Raw genomic sequence first — 21,117 nt, forward strand, 5'->3', positions numbered from 1 at the left:
GTTTGGGTCTCCTCCTAAAAATTAATTAAAAAAATCCACGTTTGGGTCGTCTCCTAAAAATTAATTTAAAAAAATCCACGTTTGGGTCTTCTCCTAAAAATTAATTAAAAAAATCCACGTTTGGGTCTTCTCCTAAAAATTAATTAAAAAAATCCACGTTTGGGTCGTCTCCTAAAAATTAATTAAAAAAAATCCACGTTTGGGTCTTCTCGTAAAAATTAATTAAAAAAATCCACGTTTGGGTCTTCTCGTAAAAATATTTAAAAAATCCACGTTTGGGTCTTCTCCTAAAAATATTTTAAAAAATCCACGTTTGGGTCTTCTCCTAAAAATATTTAAAAAAATCCACGTTTGGGTGCTCTCCTAACAATATTTAAAAAATCCACGTTTGGGTGCTCTCCTAAAAATATTTAAAAATCCACGTTTGGGTGCTCTCCTAAAAATATTTAAAAAATCCACGTTTGGGTTTTCTCCTAAAAATATTTAAAAAATCCACGTTTGGGATTCCTCCTAAAAATATTTAAAAAATAATCCACGTTTGGGTCTTTTCCTCAAAATTCTTTAAAAAAAACACACTTGGCTCTTCTCCTAAAAATATTTAAAAAATCCAAGTCTGGGACTTCTAAAAATATTTGAAAAAATCCACGTATTCACCTGAAAAGATTTAAAAAATTCACGTTTGGGTCTTCTCCTAGAAATATTTAAAAAATGCACGTTTGGGTCTTCTCCTAAAAATATTCAAAAAATGCACGTTTGGGTCTTCTCCTAAAAATATTTCAAAAATCCACGTTTGGGTCTTCTCCTAAAAATAATTAAAAAATCCAGTTATGGTTTTTCGCCTAAAAATATTTAAAAAATACACGTTTGGGTCTTTTCCTAAAAATATTTAAAAAATCCGGTATTCTCCTAAAAATATTTAAAAAATCCAAGTTTGGGTCTTCTAAAAACATTTGAAAAAATCCACGTCTTCTCCTAAAATATTTAAAAAATTTACGTTTGGGTCATCTCCTAAAAATATTTAAAAAAAATAAACGTTTGGGTCGTCTCCTAAAAATATTTCAAAAATCCACGTTTGGGTCTTCTCCTAAAAATATTTTAAAAATCCACGTTTGGGTCTTCTACTAAAAATATTTAAAAATATTCACGTTTGGTTCCTAATAGAAAGTAGAAAATATTTCATGAATATTTAAAAAATCGAAAACCCACTTTTTTTCGTAACGGGCGTATACGTTACGTGTCATTTATATCTAACACATTTTGTATACGTCCTCTTGGTATTGCAATAAGAGTTATTTTCTTACGGAACTTTAAGCTCTTACTTTTTATGCTCTTTAACAAGTCTGAAATTGTCATTTCATTTTAAATGAGAAAAGTGTTAATAAAAACAAAAAGAGAGAAGCCAACACAACGTATATTTTTATACACTACAGCGTTTTGCCCAAAAGGGTGATGTGAGAACCCCTTCTGGGCTGTATATAAACACAAAAAGCATTTTCACTTAAATACCGCCGATTGCCACCCACTGGCATTGCCCCGGCAACCACTTGTTTTCTTAAAACAAACAACATGGCAAAAGCATGTTTCTTTTTTCTGTTTGTTTCGCTTTTAGTTTTTTTTTTCGGCGCTGTTGTTGTTGTTGTCGTTTTGAATGTTTAACAGTTGAGAATGACTATCGTTGTTTTTGTTGTTGCCGTCCTTCTACTTTGTATGTGATGTATGTATGTGTTGTTATTTCATCGTTGTACTTTTTAGTCCTTTTTCACCCCATTTTTTTCTCATAAACAACGACAAAAACAACTACAACTACTATAGACTATTATGAATGCAAGCTTAAGCATATGCCATTGAATGAATGTCTGTCAATGATGTATGGTTGGATAAATTTTGAGTTTGTGTGTGTGTACATTTAGATATTAGTAGGAGTGTGTGTGTTTAAGAATATTTAAAAAAAGGAGGATAGATGGATATGTTGTTTTTTGGTGTCAAACAGCGTTGACGTTTTGTTTTTTCTTCCACTTGTTTTTTGTCTCTATAAACATTGTTGCTTGTTTAGTATGTGTGTTTATTTATGTATGTATGCATGTATTTACATCGTGATACAGTGGGGAAGGTGGATTTTTACAGATTTAATTTATAATGATTTTGTAGAGGACCCAAAAGTGGATTTTTTAAATATTTTTAGGAGGCCACAAATCTTGGATTTTTTTTTTAAAAAACACTTTTAGGAGAAGACCGTTTTTTTAAATATTTTTAGGAGAAGACCCAAACGTGGATTTTTTTAAATATTTTTAGGATAAGACTCAAACGCGGATTTTTTAAATATTTTTAGGAGAAGACTCAAACGCGGATTTTTTAAATATTTTTAGGAGAAGACCCAAACGTGGACTTTTTAAATTTTTTTTGGAGAAAACCCAAACGTGGATTTTTTAAATATTTTTAGGAGAAAACCCAAACGTGGATTTTTTAAATATTTTTAGGAGAAAACCCAAATGTGGATTTTTTTGAATATTTTTAGGACAAAAACCCAAACGTGGATTTTTTAAATATTTTAGGGAAAAAACCAAACGTGGATTTTTTAAATATTTTAGAAAAAAACCAAACGTGGATTTTTTAAATATTTTTAGGAGAAAACCCAAACGTGGATTTTTTAAATATTTTTAGGAGAAAACCCAAACGTGGATTTTTTTTGAATATTTTTAGGACAAAAACCCAAACGTGGATTTTTTTAAATATTTTTAGGATAAGACTCAAACGCGGATTTTTTAAATATTTTTAGGAGAAGACTCAAACGCGGATTTTTTAAATATTTTTAGGAGAAGACCCAAACGTGGACTTTTTAAATTTTTTTTGGAGAAAACCCAAACGTGGATTTTTTAAATATTTTTAGGAGAAAACCCAAACGTGGATTTTTTAAATATTTTTGGGAGAAGACCCAAACGTGGATTTTATAAATATTTTTAGGAGAAGACCCAAACTTGGATTTTTTAAATATTTTTAGGAGAAGACCCAAACGTGGATTTTTTAAATATTTTCAGGAGAAGACCCAAACGTGGATTTTTTATATATTTTTTAGGAGAAAACCCAAACGTGGATTTTTTAAATATTTTTAGGAGAAAACCCAAACATGGATTTTTTAAAGATTTTTAGAAGAAGACCCAAACGTGTATTTTTTTAAATATTTTTTGGATTTGGGGGATTTTTTAAAGATTTTTAGGAGAAGACGCAAACGTGGATTTTTTTAAAGATTTTTAGGAGAAGACCCAAACGTGGATTTTTTAAAGATTTTTAGGAGAAGACCCAAATGTGGATTTTTTTAAATATTTTTTGGAGAAGACCCAAACGTGGATTTTTTAAATATTGTTAGGAGAAGACCCAATCGTGGATTTTTTAGGAGAAGAGACCACAAAACGTGGATTTTTTAAATATTTTTAGGAGAAGAGACCACAAAACGTGGATTTTTTAAATACTTTTAGGAGAAGAGACCACAAAACGTGGATTTTTTAAATATTTTTAGGTTAGACCACAAAACGTGGATTTTTTAAATATTTTAGGTGAGACCACAAAACGTGGATTTTTTAAAGATTTTTAGGTGAGACCACAAAACGTGGATTTTTTAAATATTTTTAGGAGAAGAGACCACAAAACGTGGATTTTTTAAATATTTTTAGGAGAAGAGACCACAAAACGTGGATTTTTTTAATATTTTTAGGTTAGACCACAAAACGTGGATTTTTTAAATATTTTAGGTGAGACCACAAAACGTGGATTTTTTAAAGATTTTTAGGTGAGACCACAAAACGTGGATTTTTTAAATATTTTAGGTGAGACCACAAAACGTGGATTTTTTAAAGATTTTTAGGTGAGACCACAAAACGTGGATTTTTTAAATATTTTAGGTGAGACCACAAAACGTGGATTTTTTAAATATTTTTAGGTGAGACCACAAAACGTGGATTTTTTAAATATTTTTAGGAGAAGAGACCACAAAACGTGGATTTTTTAAATATTTTTAGGAGAAGAGACCACAAAACGTGGATTTTTTAAATATTTTTAGGAGAAGAGACCACAAAACGTGGATTTTTTAAATATTTTTAGGAGAAGAGACCACAAAACGTGGATTTTTTAAATATTTTTAGGAGAAGAGACCACAAAACGTGGATTTTTTAAATATTTTTAGGAGAAGAGACCACAAAACGTGGATTTTTTAAATATTTTTAGGAGAAGAGACCACAAAACGTGGATTTTTTAAATATTTTTAGGAGAAGAGACCACAAAACGTGGATTTTTTAAATATTTTAGGTGAGACCACAAAACGTGGATTTTTTAAAGATTTTTAGGTGAGACCACAAAACGTGGATTTTTTAAATATTTTTAGGTGAGACCACAAAACGTGGATTTTTTAAATATTTTTAGGTGAGACCACAAAACGTGGATTTTTTAAAGATTTTTAGGTGAGACCACAAAACGTGGATTTTTTAAAAATTTTTAGGTGAGACCACAAAACGTGGATTTTTTAAATATTTTTAGGTGAGACCACAAAACGTGGATTTTTTAAATATTTTTAGGTGAGACCACAAAACGTGGATTTTTTAAATATTTTTAGGAGAAGAGACCACAAAACGTGGATTTTTTAAATATTTTTAGGTGAGACCACAAAACGTGGATTTTTTAAATATTTTTAGGAGAAGAGACCACAAAACGTGGATTTTTTAAATATTTTTAGGAGAAGAGACCACAAAACGTGGATTTTTTAAATATTTTTAGGAGAAGAGACCACAAAACGTGGATTTTTTAAATATTTTTAGGAGAAGAGGCCACAAAACGTGGATTTTTTAAATATTTTTAGGAGAAGAGACCACAAAACGTGGATTTTTTAAATATTTTTAGGAGAAGAGACCACAAAACGTGGATTTTTTAAATATTTTTAGGAGAAGAGACCACAAAACGTGGATTTTTTAAATATTTTTAGGAGAAGAGACCACAAAACGTGGATTTTTTAAATATTTTTAGGAGAAGAGACCACAAAACGTGGATTTTTTAAATATTTTTAGGAGAAGAGACCACAAAACGTGGATTTTTTAAATATTTTTAGGAGAAGAGACCACAAAACGTGGATTTTTTAAATATTTTTAGGAGAAGAGACCACAAAACGTGGATTTTTTAAATATTTTTAGGAGAAGAGACCACAAAACGTGGATTTTTTAAATATTTTTAGGAGAAGAGACCACAAAACGTGGATTTTTTAAATATTTTTAGGAGAAGAGACCACAAAACGTGGATTTTTTAAATATTTTTAGGAGAAGAGACCACAAAACGTGGATTTTTTAAATATTTTTAGGAGAAGAGACCACAAAACGTGGATTTTTTAAATATTTTTAGGAGAAGAGACCACAAAACGTGGATTTTTTAAATATTTTTAGGAGAAGAGACCACAAAACGTGGATTTTTTAAATATTTTTAGGAGAAGAGACCACAAAACGTGGATTTTTTAAATATTTTTAGGAGAAGAGACCACAAAACGTGGATTTTTTAAATATTTTTAGGAGAAGAGACCACAAAACGTGGATTTTTTAAATATTTTTAGGAGAAGAGACCACAAAACGTGGATTTTTTAAATATTTTTAGGAGAAGAGACCACAAAACGTGGATTTTTTAAATATTTTTAGGAGAAGAGACCACAAAACGTGGATTTTTTAAATATTTTTAGGAGAAGAGACCACAAAACGTGGATTTTTTAAATATTTTTAGGAGAAGAGACCACAAAACGTGGATTTTTTAAATATTTTTAGGAGAAGAGACCACAAAACGTGGATTTTTTAAATATTTTTAGGAGAAGAGACCACAAAACGTGGATTTTTTAAATATTTTTAGGAGAAGAGACCACAAAACGTGGATTTTTTAAATATTTTTAGGAGAAGAGACCACAAAACGTGGATTTTTTAAATATTTTTAGGAGAAGAGACCACAAAACGTGGATTTTTTAAATATTTTTAGGAGAAGAGACCACAAAACGTGGATTTTTTAAATATTTTTAGGAGAAGAGACCACAAAACGTGGATTTTTTAAATATTTTTAGGAGAAGAGACCACAAAACGTGGATTTTTTAAATATTTTTAGGAGAAGAGACCACAAAACGTGGATTTTTTAAATATTTTTAGGAGAAGAGACCACAAAACGTGGATTTTTTAAATATTTTTAGGAGAAGAGACCACAAAACGTGGATTTTTTAAATATTTTTAAGAGAAGAGACCACAAAACGTGGATTTTTTAAATATTTTTAGGAGAAGAGACCACAAAACGTGGATTTTTTAAATATTTTTAGGAGAAGAGACCACAAAACGTGGATTTTTTAAATATTTTTAGGAGAAGAGACCACAAAACGTGGATTTTTTAAATATTTTTAGGAGAAGAGACCACAAAACGTGGATTTTTTAAATATTTTTAGGAGAAGAGACCACAAAACGTGGATTTTTTAAATATTTTTTGGAGAAGAGACCACAAAACGTGGATTTTTTAAATATTTTTTGGAGAAGAGACCACAAAACGTGGATTTTTTAAATATTTTTTGGAGAAGAGACCACAAAACGTGGATTTTTTAAATATTTTTTGGAGAAGAGACCACAAAACGTGGATTTTTTAAATATTTTTAGGAGAAGATTTTTTAAATATTTTTAGGAGAAGAGACCACAAAACGTGGATTTTTTAAAGATTTTTAGGTGAGACCACAAAACGTGGATTTTTTAAATATTTTTAGGTGAGACCACAAAACGTGGATTTTTTAAATATTTTTAGGAGAAGAGACCGCAAAACGTGGATTTTTTAAATATTTTTAGGAGAAGAGACCACAAAACGTGGATTTTTTAAATATTTTTAAGAGAAGAGACCACAAAACGTGGATTTTTTAAATATTTTTAAGAGAAGAGACCACAAAACGTGGATTTTTTAAATATTTTTAGAAGAAAACCCAAACGTGGATTTTTTAAATATTTTTAGAAGAAAACCCAAACGTGGATTTTTTAAATATTTTTAGAAGAAAACCCAAACGTGGATTTTTTAAATATTTTTAGAAGAAAACCCAAACGTGGATTTTTTAAATATTTTTAGAAGAAGAGACCACAAAACGTGGATTTTTTAAATATTTTTAGGAGAAGAGACCACAAAACGTGGATTTTTTAAATATTTTTAGGAGAAGAGACCACAAAACGTGGATTTTTTAAATATTTTTAGGAGAAGAGACCACAAAACGTGGATTTTTTAAATATTTTTAGGAGAAGAGACCACAAAACGTGGATTTTTTAAATATTTTTAGGAGAAGAGACCACAAAACGTGGATTTTTTAAATATTTTTAGAAGAAAACCCAAACGTGGATTTTTTAAATATTTTTAGAAGAAAACCCAAACGTGGATTTTTTAAATATTTTTAGAAGAAAACCCAAACGTGGATTTTTTAAATATTTTTAGAAGAAAACCCAAACGTGGATTTTTTAAATATTTTTAGAAGAAGAGACCACAAAACGTGGATTTTTTAAATATTTTTAGGAGAAGAGACCACAAAACGCGGATTTTTTAAATATTTTTAGGAGAAGAGACCACAAAACGTGGATTTTTTAAATATTTTTAGGAGAAGAGACCACAAAACGTGGATTTTTTAAATATTTTTAAGAGAAGACTCAAACGTGGATTTTTTAAATATTTTTAGGAGAAGACCCAAACGTGGATTTTTTTAAATATTTTTAGGAGAAGACCCAAACGTGGATTTTTTTAAATATTTTTAGGAGAAGACCCAAACGTGGATTTTTTTAAATATTTTTAGGAGAAGACCCAAACGTGGATTTTTTTTAAATATTGTTAGGAGAAGACCCACAAGCTGATTTTTTAAATATTTTTAGGAGAAGACCCACAAGCGGATTTTTTAAATATTTTTAGGAGAAGACCCGTTGGTTTTTAAATATTTTTAGGAGAAGACCCACAAGCGAATTTTTTAAATATTTTTAGGAGAAGACCCGTTGATTTTTAAATATTTTTAGGAGAAGACCCAAATGTGGATTTTTTAAATTTTTGTAGGAGAAAACCCAAATGTGGATTTTTTAAATATTTTTAGGAGAAAACCCAAACGTGGATTTTTTAAATATTTTTAGGAGAAAACCCAAACGTGGTTTTTTAAATATTTTTAGGAGAAGACCCACAAGTGGATTTTTTAAATATGTTTAGGAGAAGACCCAAACGTGGATTTTTAAAATATTTTTAGGAAAAGACTCAAACGTGGATTTTTTAAATATTTTTAGGTGAGACCACAAAACGTGGATTTTTTAAATATTTTTAGGTGAGACCACAAAACGTGGATTTTTTAAATATTTTTAGGTGAGACCACAAAACGTGGATTTTTTTAAAGATTTTTAGGTGAGACCACAAAACGTGGATTTTTTAAATATTTTTAGGTGAGACCACAAAACGTGGATTTTTTAAAGATTTTTAGGTGAAGACCCAAACGTGGATTTTTTAAATATTTTTAGGTGAGACCACAAAACGTGGATTTTTTAAAGATTTTTAGGTGAGACCACAAAACGTGGATTTTTTAAAGATTTTTAGGTGAGACCACAAAACGTGGATTTTTTAAAGATTTTTAGGTGAGACCACAAAACGTGGATTTTTTAAATATTTTAGGAGAAAACTCAAGCGTGGATTTTTTTAAATATTTTTATTAGAAGAAGCAAACGTGGATATTTTTAACTATTTTTAGGAGAAGACTCAAACGTGGATTTTTTTAGGAGAAGACTCAAACGTGGATTTTTTAGGAGAAGACTCAAACGTGGATCTTTTTAGGAGAAGACTCAAACGTGGATTTTTTTTAGGAGAAGACTCAAACGTGGATTTTTTAGGAGAAGACTCAAACGTGGATTTTTTTAGGAGAAGACTCAAACGTGGATTTTTTTAGGAGAAGACTCAAACGTGGATTTTTTTAGGAGAAGACTCAAACGTGGATTTTTTTAGGAGAAGACTCAAACGTGGATTTTTTTTAGGAAAAGACTCAAACGTGGATTTTTTTTAGGAGATGACTCAAACGTGGATTTATTAGTAGAAGACACAAACGTGGATTTTTTTTAGGAGAAGACTCAAACGTGGATTTTTTTAGGAGAAGACTAAAGCGTGGATTTTTTAGGAGAAGACTGAAACGTGGATTTTTTTAGGAGAAGACTCAAACGTGGATTTTTTTAGGAGAAGACTGAAACGTGTATTTTTTTAGGAGAAGACTCAAACGTGGATTTTTTTTAGGAGAAGACTCAAACGTGGATTTTTTTAGGAGAAGACTCAAACGTGGATTTTTTTTTAGGAGAAGACTCAAACGTGGATTTTTTTAGGAGAAGACTCAAACGTGGATTTTTTTTTAGGAGAAGACTCAAACGTGGATTTTTTTAGGAGAAGACTCAAACGTGGATTTTTTTAGGAGAAGACTCAAACGTGGATTTTTAAATATATTTACCAGGATCCAAACGTGGATTTTTAATAGGAACCAAATGTGGATTTTTGCATATTTTTAGAAGGACCCGAACGTGGATTTTTTTACATATTTTAAGGAGGACCTAAATGTGGGCTTTAGCATATTTTTGGGAGGACCCAAACGTGGATTTTTTAAATAATTTTAGGAGAATTTTTTACATATATTTAGGAGGACCCAAATGTGAATATTTTACATATTTTTAGGACAACCCAAATGTGGGCTTTTTAACTATTTTTAGCATTTTTGGGAGGACTGAAACGTGATTTTTTTTTTAAATTATTTTAGGATGATTTTTACATATATTTAGGAGGAAAAAGGTGGACTTTTAAAATATATTTGGGATAACCCAAATGTGGACTTTTTTAATATTTTATAATGCAAAATCTCCCACTGTTCCTTAATATCCACGTTTATATATTATATTTATGTTTTTGTGTGTAAAAGCTTGTAAAGTTGTGCTCTGTAATTGTATAGGTTGGTGTGAACATGAATATGTGGATCCTGTGTACATTATGAGTAGTAGTATCCTTAGCCCCCGTTAATGTATTTATGTGTGTGTGTTGTTTACACGCTGTTGTGTTTGTGTTGTTGACAGCAATAGAGCGGCGCATAGTTGAGAGGAAGATAACTGTGGCATTTCTTTACAAAGTAACTTTAGACGTTGGCCATAACGCATTAATGCAAAGAGTGTCGGAGTCAAGAAAAAAAATCTTAAATTTAAATAATGCACAACGTAAAGTTAGCGACAAAAATAATAACAACAAAATATAGAAAATAAAAATAAAAAAAGAAATATTTGTGTGTGTGTGGCAACAGTAAGCAACTTTGTTATTTTAATAAAACAAAATACGGTTTGTTCACGGTGGAATGCATTCTAATTGTTTGCCTGGTTGCCTTTTTCTTCACAATTTCTTGTGGTTTCTTGCAACTGAAATGCGAAAGTGAAAGTGTTATCTATTTAAAAATTTGTACAACTGTGACAAGTAAAAGAAAATCAAATTTACACTGCAATGCATTTTGCCGCCTTAATTTTAATTTAAGTTTTTTGGCCCGAATTTGTAATAGTTGTGAAGTGTTTTTTTTTAACTGAAGAATTCAGTTTTCATTTGGCTGCCTGACATATGTCTCAACTATCCAAAGTGAAACAAATACAAGAGCAACATTAAAACTACCATAAAAATCCCATTTCACGCTAACATATGGCCATTAAAAATCAACGCCATCTGAATAATTTTATTGTTGCCATTAAATATTTATTAAAGATTATCAATGATGGTTTATGATTTGTTGTAAAAAGAAAACAACAGCAGCACAACAGAAATAATATTGTAATGGCTTTTGTTAAATAAGTGATTTACAAGGTGTTGAAAAGATAAAAAAGTAATAAAGAAAATTTATACTAATTCGGAAGTTAACGAGAATAACTACTTCCTGGAAAACCTTTGCCAAACCTTTAAAAGTGAGTTATGATTTAATAATTTGGAAATAAAATATTAAAATATGGTTTTGGGGAGTGTTTATATTTAACAAACATTTATCTGTATCAAAAACACATACTCCACCCTTAAGGAGTTTACCATATGGCCATAATGTTTTCACTTTGTAAACAATAAAAGCATCCACTTGTAGATTCAATAGCGCAGCTGAAACAAATACATTTTGGAGAAATGTATACCACCGCCACCACATGATAGATTGCCGAAGAAACACTCCTTTTTGTGAATAATATCAAATTATTGAGGAAAAACTTAATAAAACCATGAAAGCGGAGTAAAAATGAGGATTATTAGGAAGACAAAAACTGAGAATTTTTTAGGATTTAGAAAAAGAGGAATATGTTTTAAATATTTTTTTCCATTAACGTGGATTTTTTAAATAATTATTTCCATTAACGTGGATTTTTTTAAATAATTTTTTCCATTAACGTGGATTTTTTTAAATATTTTTTTTCCATTAAGGTGGATTTTTTAAATAATTTTTTTGATTAACGTGGATTTTTTAAATAATTATTTCCATTAACGTGGATTTTTTAAATAACTTTTTCCATAAACGAAGATTTTTTAAATAATTTTAATTTTAATAATGGAAACATTAAGGTGGATTTTTTAAATAATTTTTTCCATTAACGTGGATTTTTTAAATAATTTTTTCCATTAACGTGGATTTTTTAAATAATTTTTCAAAAGGTCATAAACGTGTTATTTAATATTTTTCAAAGGATCATAAAAGTGGATTTTTAAATATTTTTCAAAAGGTTAAAAACGTGGATTTTTAAATATTTTTCAAAGGGTCATAAACGTGGATTTTTTAAATATTTTTCAAAGGGTCACAAACGTGGATTTTTTAAATATTTTTCAAAGGGTCATAAAGAGGATTTTTAAATATTTTTCAAAGGGTCATAACCGAGGATTTTTAAATATTTTTTCAAAGGGTCATAAACGAGGATTTTTTAAATATTTTTGAAAAGGTCATAAACGTGGATTTTTGAATATTTTTCAAAGGGTCATAAAGTGGATTTTTTTAATATTTTTCAAAGGGTCATAAACGTGGATTTTTTAAATATTTTTCAAAGGGTCATAAAGTGGATTTTTTAAATATTTTTCAAAGGGTCATAAAGTGGATTTTTTAAATATTTTTCAAAGAGTCATAAAGTGGATTTTTTAAATATTTTTCAAAGGGTCATAGATGTGGATTTTTAATTATTTTTCAAAGGGTCATAAACGTGGATTTTTTAAATATTTTTCAAAGGGTCATAAACGTGTGTTTTTAAACATTTTTCAAAGGGTCTTAAAGTGGATTTTTTAAATATTTTTCAAAGGGTCATAAACGTGTGTTTTTAAACATTTTTCAAAGAGTCATAAAGTGGATTTTTTAAATATTTTTCAAAGGGTCATAAAGTGGATTTTTTAAATATTTTTCAAAGGGTCATAAAGTGGATTTTTTAAATATTTTTCAAAGGGTCATAAACGTGGATTTTTTAAATATTATTCAAAGGGTCATAAAGAGGATTTTTAAATATTTTTCAAAGGGTCATAACCGAGGATTTTTAAATATTTTTTCAAAGGGTCATAACCGAGGATTTTTTAAATATTTTTGAAAAGGTCATAAACGTGGATTTTTGAATATTTTTCAAAGGGTCATAAAGTGGATTTTTTTAATATTTTTCAAAGGGTCATAAACGTGGATTTTTTAAATATTTTTCAAAGGGTCATAAAGTGGATTTTTTAAATATTTTTCAAAGGGTCATAAAGTGGATTTTTTAAATATTTTTCAAAGAGTCATAAAGTGGATTTTTTAAATATTTTTCAAAGGGTCATAGATGTGGATTTTTAATTATTTTTCAAAGGGTCATAAACGTGGATTTTTTAAATATTTTTCAAAGGGTCATAAACGTGGATTTTTTAAATATTTTTCAAAGGGTCATAAACGTGTGTTTTTAAACATTTTTCAAAGGGTCTTAAAGTGGATTTTTTAAATATTTTTCAAAGGGTCATAAACGTGTGTTTTTAAACATTTTTCAAAGAGTCATAAAGTGGATTTTTTAAATATTTTTCAAAGGGTCATAAAGTGGATTTTTTAAATATTTTTCAAAGGGTCATAAAGTGGATTTTTTAAATATTTTTCAAAGGGTCATAAACGTGTGTTTTTAAACATTTTTCAAAGGGTCATAAAGTGGATTTTTTAAATATTTTTCAAAGGGTCATAAACGTGAATTTTTTAAATATTTGTTTATAGGACCATAAACGTGGATTTCTTAAATATTTTTTTCATAGGACATTAAACGTGGATTTTTTAAATATTTTTCAAAGGCTCATAAACGTGAATTTTTTAAATATTTTTCAAAGGCTCATAAACGTGGATTTTTAAATATTTTTCAAAGGGTCATAAACGTGGATTTTTTAAATATTTTTCAAAGGGTCACAAACGTGGATTTTTTAAATATTTTTCAGAGGGTCATAAAGTGGATTTTTAAATATTATTCAAAGGGTCATAAAGAGGATTTTTAAATATTTTTCAAAGGGTCATAACCGAGGATTTTTTTAATATTTTTGAAAAGGTCATAAACGTGGATTTTTAAATATTTTTCAAAGGGTCATAAAGTGGATTTTTTAAATATTATTCAAAGGGTCATAAAGAGGATTTTTAAATATTTTTCAAAGGGTCATAACCGAGGATTTTTTTAATATTTTTGAAAAGGTCATAAACGTGGATTTTTTAAATATTTTTCAAAGGGTCATAAACGCGGATTTTTTAAATATTTTTCAAAGGGTCATAAACGCGGAATTTTTTAAATATTTTTCAAACGGTCACAAACGCGGATTTTTTAAATATTTTTCAAACGGTCACAAACGCGGATTTTTTAAATATTTTTCAAAGGGCCATAAACGTGGATTTTTTAAATATTTTTCAAAGGGTCATAAACGTGGATTTTTTAAATATTTTTCAAAGGGTCATAAACGTGGATTTTTTAAATATTTTTTTCATAGGGCCATAAAGGTGGATTTTTTTAAATTTTTTTTTTTTTCATAGAACCATAAACTTTTATTTTTTTAATATTTTTTCATAGGACCATAAACGTTGATTTTTTAAATATTTTTTTCGGAGGGTCATAAACGTGAATTTTTTAAATATTTTTTTCGGAGGGTCACAAACGTGGATTTTTAAAAATTCTTCAAAAGTTTCTAAACCTGGATTTTTTAAATATGTTTCATAGGACCATAAACGTGGATTTTTTAAATATTTTTTTCATAGGACATTAAACGTGGATTTTTAAATATTTTTTTCATAGGACATTAAACGTGGATTTTTAAATATTTTTTTAATGGGTCATAAACGTGGATTATTTAAATATCTTACAAAAGGTCATAAACGTGGATTTTTTAAATATTTTTCAAAGGGTCATAAACGCGGATTTTTTAAATATTTTTCAAAGGGTCATAAACGCGGAATTTTTTAAATATTTTTCAAACGGTCACAAACGTGGATTTTTAAAAAATTTTCAAAAGTTTCTAAACCTGGATTTTTTAATTATGTTTTAAAGGGTCAGAAACGCGGATTTTTTAAATATTTTTCAAAGGGTCATAAACGTGGATTTTTTAAATATTTTTCAAAGGGTCATAAACGTGGATTTTTTAAATATTTTTCAAAGGGTCATAAACGTGGATTTTTTAAATAATTTTTTTCGGAGGGTAATAAACGTGAATTTTTTAAATAATTTTTTTCGGAGGGTCACAAACGTGGATTTTTAAAAATTCTTCAAAAGTTTCTAAACCTGGATTTTTTAAATATGTTTCATAGGACCATAAACGTGGATTTTTTAAATATTTTTTTCATAGGACCATAAACGTGGATTTTTTAAATATTTTTTCATAGGACCATAAACGTTGATTTTTTAAATATTTTTTTCGGAGGGTCATAAACGTGAATTTTTTAAATATTTTTTTCATAAGACATTAAACGTGGATTTTTTAAATATTTTTTTCATAAGACATTAAACGTGGATTTTTTAAATATTTTTTTCATAGGACCATAAACGTGGATTTTTTAAATATTTTTTTCATAGGACATTAAACGTGGATTTTTTAAATATTCTTCAATGGGTCATAAACTTGGATTTTTTAAAAAAAGATTTTAGCAGGTCCTTAGAGGCCACAGAGCGTCCACGGATTTAGGGGGCCTAGAAGGTAACATAGCGTGAATTTTTAAATGATTTTAGAAGGGGTTTATGAATGCACAAAGAGTTGATTTTTGGAAAGCGTTTATGAGGCCAAAAAAGTGTATTTTTTAAGATTTTTAGAAGGTGTTTATGAATCCACAATTCGCGTATTATTTTAAAGATTTTTAGCAGACCTTTATGAGGCCACAAAGCGTGGATATCTTTAAAAATTTTAGTAGTTGATGAGACCACAAAGCTTGGAAAAACAAACGAGTGTCTTTTTATACCCTACAAAACATTGTGGTAAGGGGGGGTTATTTTAATTTTAGTTTCTCCTGCTTTGTTTACCACCTATCCTGTCAATCAATATCGAAGCTATCTCCCCTCTTTTAAGAATGTATATTATCAATATTACTCCCATATTTTAGCATTAATTCATGCATTATCTTGGAAAACCAATCTTGACGTAAGGGCATTATTTAAAATAATGAGGCTTTTTAAGTAATTTTATTTTTATCATCCTAAAGTCAATTTACCATTTCTACGGCGGAATAATACAAACATATGCACTTACTACTTTGAATTCGAAAAACAAAAGGCAATTTCTTATCATTCATTGACAGCTAACCCATTAAATATACTCTGACTGTGAAAACACTTAATAAAATTGGGTTAATAAATTTAAATAATTAAAATAACTATTTTGTTCGCAAGGCCTAGAGTGGTGAATTGCCACAACTTGTGTTTCAATTACATTAAAACCATCTGAAATGCGAATATTAAGGATATTACTCAAAAAGCACAATCCTCAATGCACCTTCATTTTAAATGATTGTTGTTATTCTCCTGGTTTTCTCATGTGTGTTTTAGAAAATTACACGCACCACAACGTGTACGCACACACACACACTCATTTAACATGCGTTATATTATATTTCTAACATAGAATATTATTTGACTTTCATTATTTTACCCAGTAAAGATTATGAAGAAGGGAAACCTAGTCCTTTCAGGCATTTTATTCATTCATCAATGCATATTATTGTAAAGCAATATAGGGCAACCCATATATCCCACCACCCACATACATACATACCTCATAATGAATGACAACCAGCTGTAGTAATATAGCCATCCTTTTGTCCTTAATCGCCAGTCGTAATGACAGTGAGAATTTTTTTTACTTTCATTCCACTGGCATTGGCAGTAATTACAGAAAGTGCAAGTTAAATGCAACCTGGGATACATGTGTATGTATCTACATATGTGCATTCATATGTACAAATATTTCATACATTTAACAAATATGGACTGTGGTATTAGAGGGCTCATGGTATGTCATTGTTAACACTCTTTCTGTATTCATTTGGGTCTAGATATAGAGAGAGCAGCAGGACCGTGTTTTATAGTTCGTCTATGCACTCTAAACTACAATTACCATCCCGGCCGCAATTATAGATCGATCGTCATGAAATTTGAATGGTTATAATTAGTTGATTGATCACCATGTGAACCACTGTACTTCATAAATGTAACAAATACTGCTTTCGCACACTTGAAATCGTATGTATGTAGCAACATTTTAATCGAAAGTAATTACATTTCCTGAAGTATAGTAAACCACCAGACAGACAAACAGACATTCAGAACTTGTGTAACACACATACATACATAAGTATGACATTGTATACTACCCTACTCATACGGTTGTCAGTTGTGGTCTACATTCAAAGCAAAAAGTTTCTCTTTAAAAAATAGGCCTTAAAGGACAATACAATTTAAGTCGTCTTATTTTCATTGTTCGTAGTAGTGGGGGTGTGTGTGTGTACTTCCCTTCTATAATTCTAACACAATCTCACTTTAATGTCTAGTCACCCAACTAATAGACGAACGAACAACATACCAACAAACAGAAACACTCTATAATGTCAATGGTATTGATTGATATAGAAGGTGAGGGTGTGAAGAGGGTGAGTTACAGAGAGGTGGGGGTCTGTTAAACTAGACCATCGTTTTTGGAATGACACGATTATTGTCTGACAACTAACTATGACAGTGAGAACAAGTGTTTAAATTTTTTGTATATATGTATGTATGTATGTACCTTTGGTATGTTACATGTCACGGTGCTCTTGAAACAATTTTAAATGGAAGGTGCTTACACCTCAGAAGTTTTTGCGGATTCTGAAACTACAATGTTTATAGATGAGAAAGATCAAAAAACAAAAAAAAAATCGCCGGAGCGCTTTTTAAATAAATCGCGATTTAAGTTGACATTTTTAGGGGTTGTTTAGGTTTTCACGATTTTGCTTAGAAACCGCAAGTCCTATGAAAATGGGACTGAAGTGAATGTTGTAGCTATGAAAATTCTCTACAAGATCGACCTTTACGGTATATTCGTAGTTTTTACCATTTTAGGGATATAGAAGTTCAAATTGGGACAATGCACTGACCTTATCGCCCCCTTATAAAACAATATCAGGAAGGGTGCGCCTTAACTAACTTTTGATGAAAACCGCTTACACAGGGGAAGTTATTGTGAATTCTGAAACAGCAATGTTCATAGATGAGAAAAATCCAAAAACAAGAAAAAATCGCTGTAGGGATTTTTAAATAAATCGCGGTCAAAATTCACATTTTTAGGAGATTTTTAGGTTTTCACGATTTTGCTTGGAAACCGAAAGTCCAATCGAAATGGAGCTAAAGAAAATGTTGTAGCTGTGAAAATTCTCTAGAGGATTGACGTTTATCATTTGTTCCCAGCCTGTACCGTTTTTGAGATAAAGAAGCTCAGTTTACATTTTTAAATTTTTTTGTTAGGGTTTCGCGATTTTACTTGAATACGGTAAGTCCTATCGATATGGGACCTGAGAAAATCTGAAAGCTGTGAAAATTCTCTACCAAACTGGCTTAAGTAACTTATCCTAAGTTGTACCATTTTTTTAGATATATAAGTTTATGTTAGGAATTTGCAGTCATGACATTTTTTATAAGGGGGCGATACAGAATTGAATTAAATTTGAATTGTCCCAATTTGAACTTCTATATCTCAAAAACAGTAAAACCGACAAGAATACCATAAAGGTCAATCTTGTAGAGAATTTTCATAGCTACAAAATTTTTTTTAGTGCCATTTTGATGGGAATTGCGGTTTCTAAGCCAAATCGTGAAAATCGAAACAACCCCTAAAAATGTCAACTTAAATCGCGATTTACTTAAAAAGCGCTCCGGCGATTTTTTTTGTTTTTTGATCTTTCTCATCTATAAACATTGTAGTTTCAGAATCCGCAAAAACTTCCGAGGTGTAAGCACCTTCCATTTAAAATTGTTTCAAGAGCACCGTGATGTGGATGTATGGATGTACATGAATGTAAAAAAGGTACATTTACACAAATGCAATTTAATAGGGATATAATATATGGAGAATTTCTGAATTTTTTTTAATATACAGCATAAAACATAAAATATATAAACTGTAAAATTAAAAATATAAAATTATTGAATATAAAATAAAAAATATAAAATACAAAATATAAAAAATAAAATATGAAATATAAAATAAATTATAAAATACAAAATAACAAATCTAAACTATAAAAGATAAAATATAAAGTTTAAAATATAAAATACAAAATATAGAATATAAAATATAAGACTTAGAATATAAAATGTAAAATATAGAATATGAAATATAAAATAAGAATAATAAAATGTAAAATATTAAATTTAAAATATAAAATTTGGGATATTAAATATAAAATACACAATATTAAATATAAAGTAAAAACTATAAAATATTAAATATAAAATATTAAATAAAATATATAAAATATTAAATATAAAATTTAGAATATGAGAAATAAAATATATAATATAAAATATAGAACATAAAATATAAAATTTGGAATATTAAATATATAATATTAAATATAAAGTATAGAATATAAAATATAAAATATAAGATTTAGAATATAATATATAAAATATATAATATTAAGTATTAAATATAAAATAATAAATATAAAATATTAAATAAAAATATTAAATATAAAATATAGAATATAAAATTTAAAATATATAATATGAAATATAAAATACTGTATAATTAAGAATTAAACATTCTGGGGCGGGCCTGTAAAATGTCGTAACCATTTCTCGAAAGAATCTCTAGTGCGTCTCCCTCCATCTTTATCGGTCGTTGTAATCTTCCATACTTCTGATTTATTTGGCAACTCTATCAGCCATGCTCGTCTTCCATGCCCTTCATCATTCTCTGATTCGTTGTTCAGCTCGCGCCGTCTTAATTTATCAGCACAATAGCCTCTTTTCGCTTCAGGACTAGGCGTCCTTTCGCTTCCAACTGCATTCTCGGTATTATTTGTTTCGGGAACTTCTGGTTCCTCTTGTAGCATCGTAAAGGACGATGTTTCAGCTGACGATGATGGCAGTCTATATATATTTGATTGCTGTTGATTAAATTCGTCCAGGTATTCTTGTCATCGGAAGAAGCATCGAGATCAGCAATAATTCCCATATCGGCGTCATTGTCGTTGTTAGGATAACATGGCATTGGTGTCTTCGTTTGTAGCTTTCCATCATTCAAATTCTCCTTCTTTTCTATCGTTTTAGTACTTTTAATGGAATCATCTTCCTCAGGAGATAATGTTGAAAAATGTTCGTCACTTGTTGCTGCTGCCGCTGATTCATGTCCTGACTCGTAGCACAGTTCACTCTTCTGCCTCCATTTCTCCACCGAATATGATTTGCTCACTCCGAATCTCGGTGTCATTTCGCTTTCCGCAGTAGCTTCGTTGGTATCTTTTGATTCAGCTCCCTTTGTATTAGTAGTAGTAAAGGATGATGCTTCAGCTGCAGGTGACCAGGAGTATCGTTGTTCACTATTACTTGAATTGGTTGAGGCATTCTTTAAATTGTCATCGGAAGAAGAAGCTGTTAGAAACCAGAAATATTTTGCTGAATAGTCAATTCTTTGACGATGGTCGCACTCATTCTTCACCTAGAAATCGTTTGATTTCTTCTCGAAATCGTCATCGGAACAAGCATCCAATTTAGCAGCTGGTGGTGACCACTTTGATGACCAGCAGTACTTCGCTGAATAATCAATGTGTTGGTGTTGGTCGCATACCTTCCTGAAATTGTCATCGGAAGAAGCATTGACGACAGCAATAATTTCCTTATTGGCGTATTTGTCGTTGTTCGTATTACATGATATTGGTGTCTTGGTTCGTAGCTCTCCATTACTGAAATTGGAGGAATTATCTTTTTGTTTCTGCTCACTTGTTTCTGCTGCCGCTGTTTCATGTTGCCGATGATAACTATTCAGATGACTGTAGCGACTATTTGAAGGTGACTGGTGCTGTTGGATGCCTTGATACTCACAGTGTTGTGATGATTGCAGTCCCATGGGTTGTTTTAGATGTTGTTGCACTGTTGTTCGTAAAATTCAGATTCATATTGAATGTGGGTTTCTCGCTATCTGATGAAATTTTTCGTATTTCGTTTGTTGACGACTCCTGCAAATTTTCTCCCACAATGCAAACTTCTGTGTTTATTTCTTTAGATTGATTATCGGCCATGGATGATGTTTCAGCTGCTGGGGACCAGGAGTATCTTTGTTTCCAGTTGCATGACCTCATCTTGAAATCGGCATCAAATTCCTTTAAAGCACCTTGCTTTATCATAATCGATCTTTGTACGCAGAAACAACTTGCTTGCGCTTCTTCCAACTGTTTTTCCATCAAACAGTTACCTCCTCCTTGATTTAAAATTATATCGTATGTTGCTTTAAGTTTTTCCTTATAGCGTTCCAAGGAATTATATGTTTGCCTTAAAAAGAAATCTCCTTCGATTTCTACCACGTCAGCCATCATCTCGTTGAGTCTTGCCAGAGTGAAATTAAATGTCCTATTTAGACTTCTTAGCCATCGATTCTCACATGACA

General features: G+C 29.7%; 1 protein-coding gene across 2 annotated transcripts in view; it reads left to right on the forward strand.

Moving 5' to 3' along the window:
• Positions 1-21,117, forward strand: part of LOC141395045 (uncharacterized) — a 165,730-nt gene that overhangs the window by 118,662 nt on the left and 25,951 nt on the right. Inside the window, exon 1 of one of the 2 annotated variants that reach the window (XM_073970424.1) lies at positions 10,143-10,958. The exons of the other annotated variant lie outside the window; for it this stretch is intronic. The gene's annotated coding sequence lies outside the window, so the exon portion shown is untranslated. Of the gene's footprint in view, positions 1-10,142; positions 10,959-21,117 lie in introns of those variants that run through there. 2 annotated transcript variants of the gene reach the window in all.

The sequence above is a fragment of the Musca autumnalis genome, unplaced genomic scaffold (assembly GCF_047663935.1).
Source record: "Musca autumnalis isolate F117 unplaced genomic scaffold, ASM4766393v1 scaffold_2, whole genome shotgun sequence".
Lineage (NCBI taxonomy): Eukaryota > Metazoa > Arthropoda > Insecta > Diptera > Muscidae > Musca > Musca autumnalis.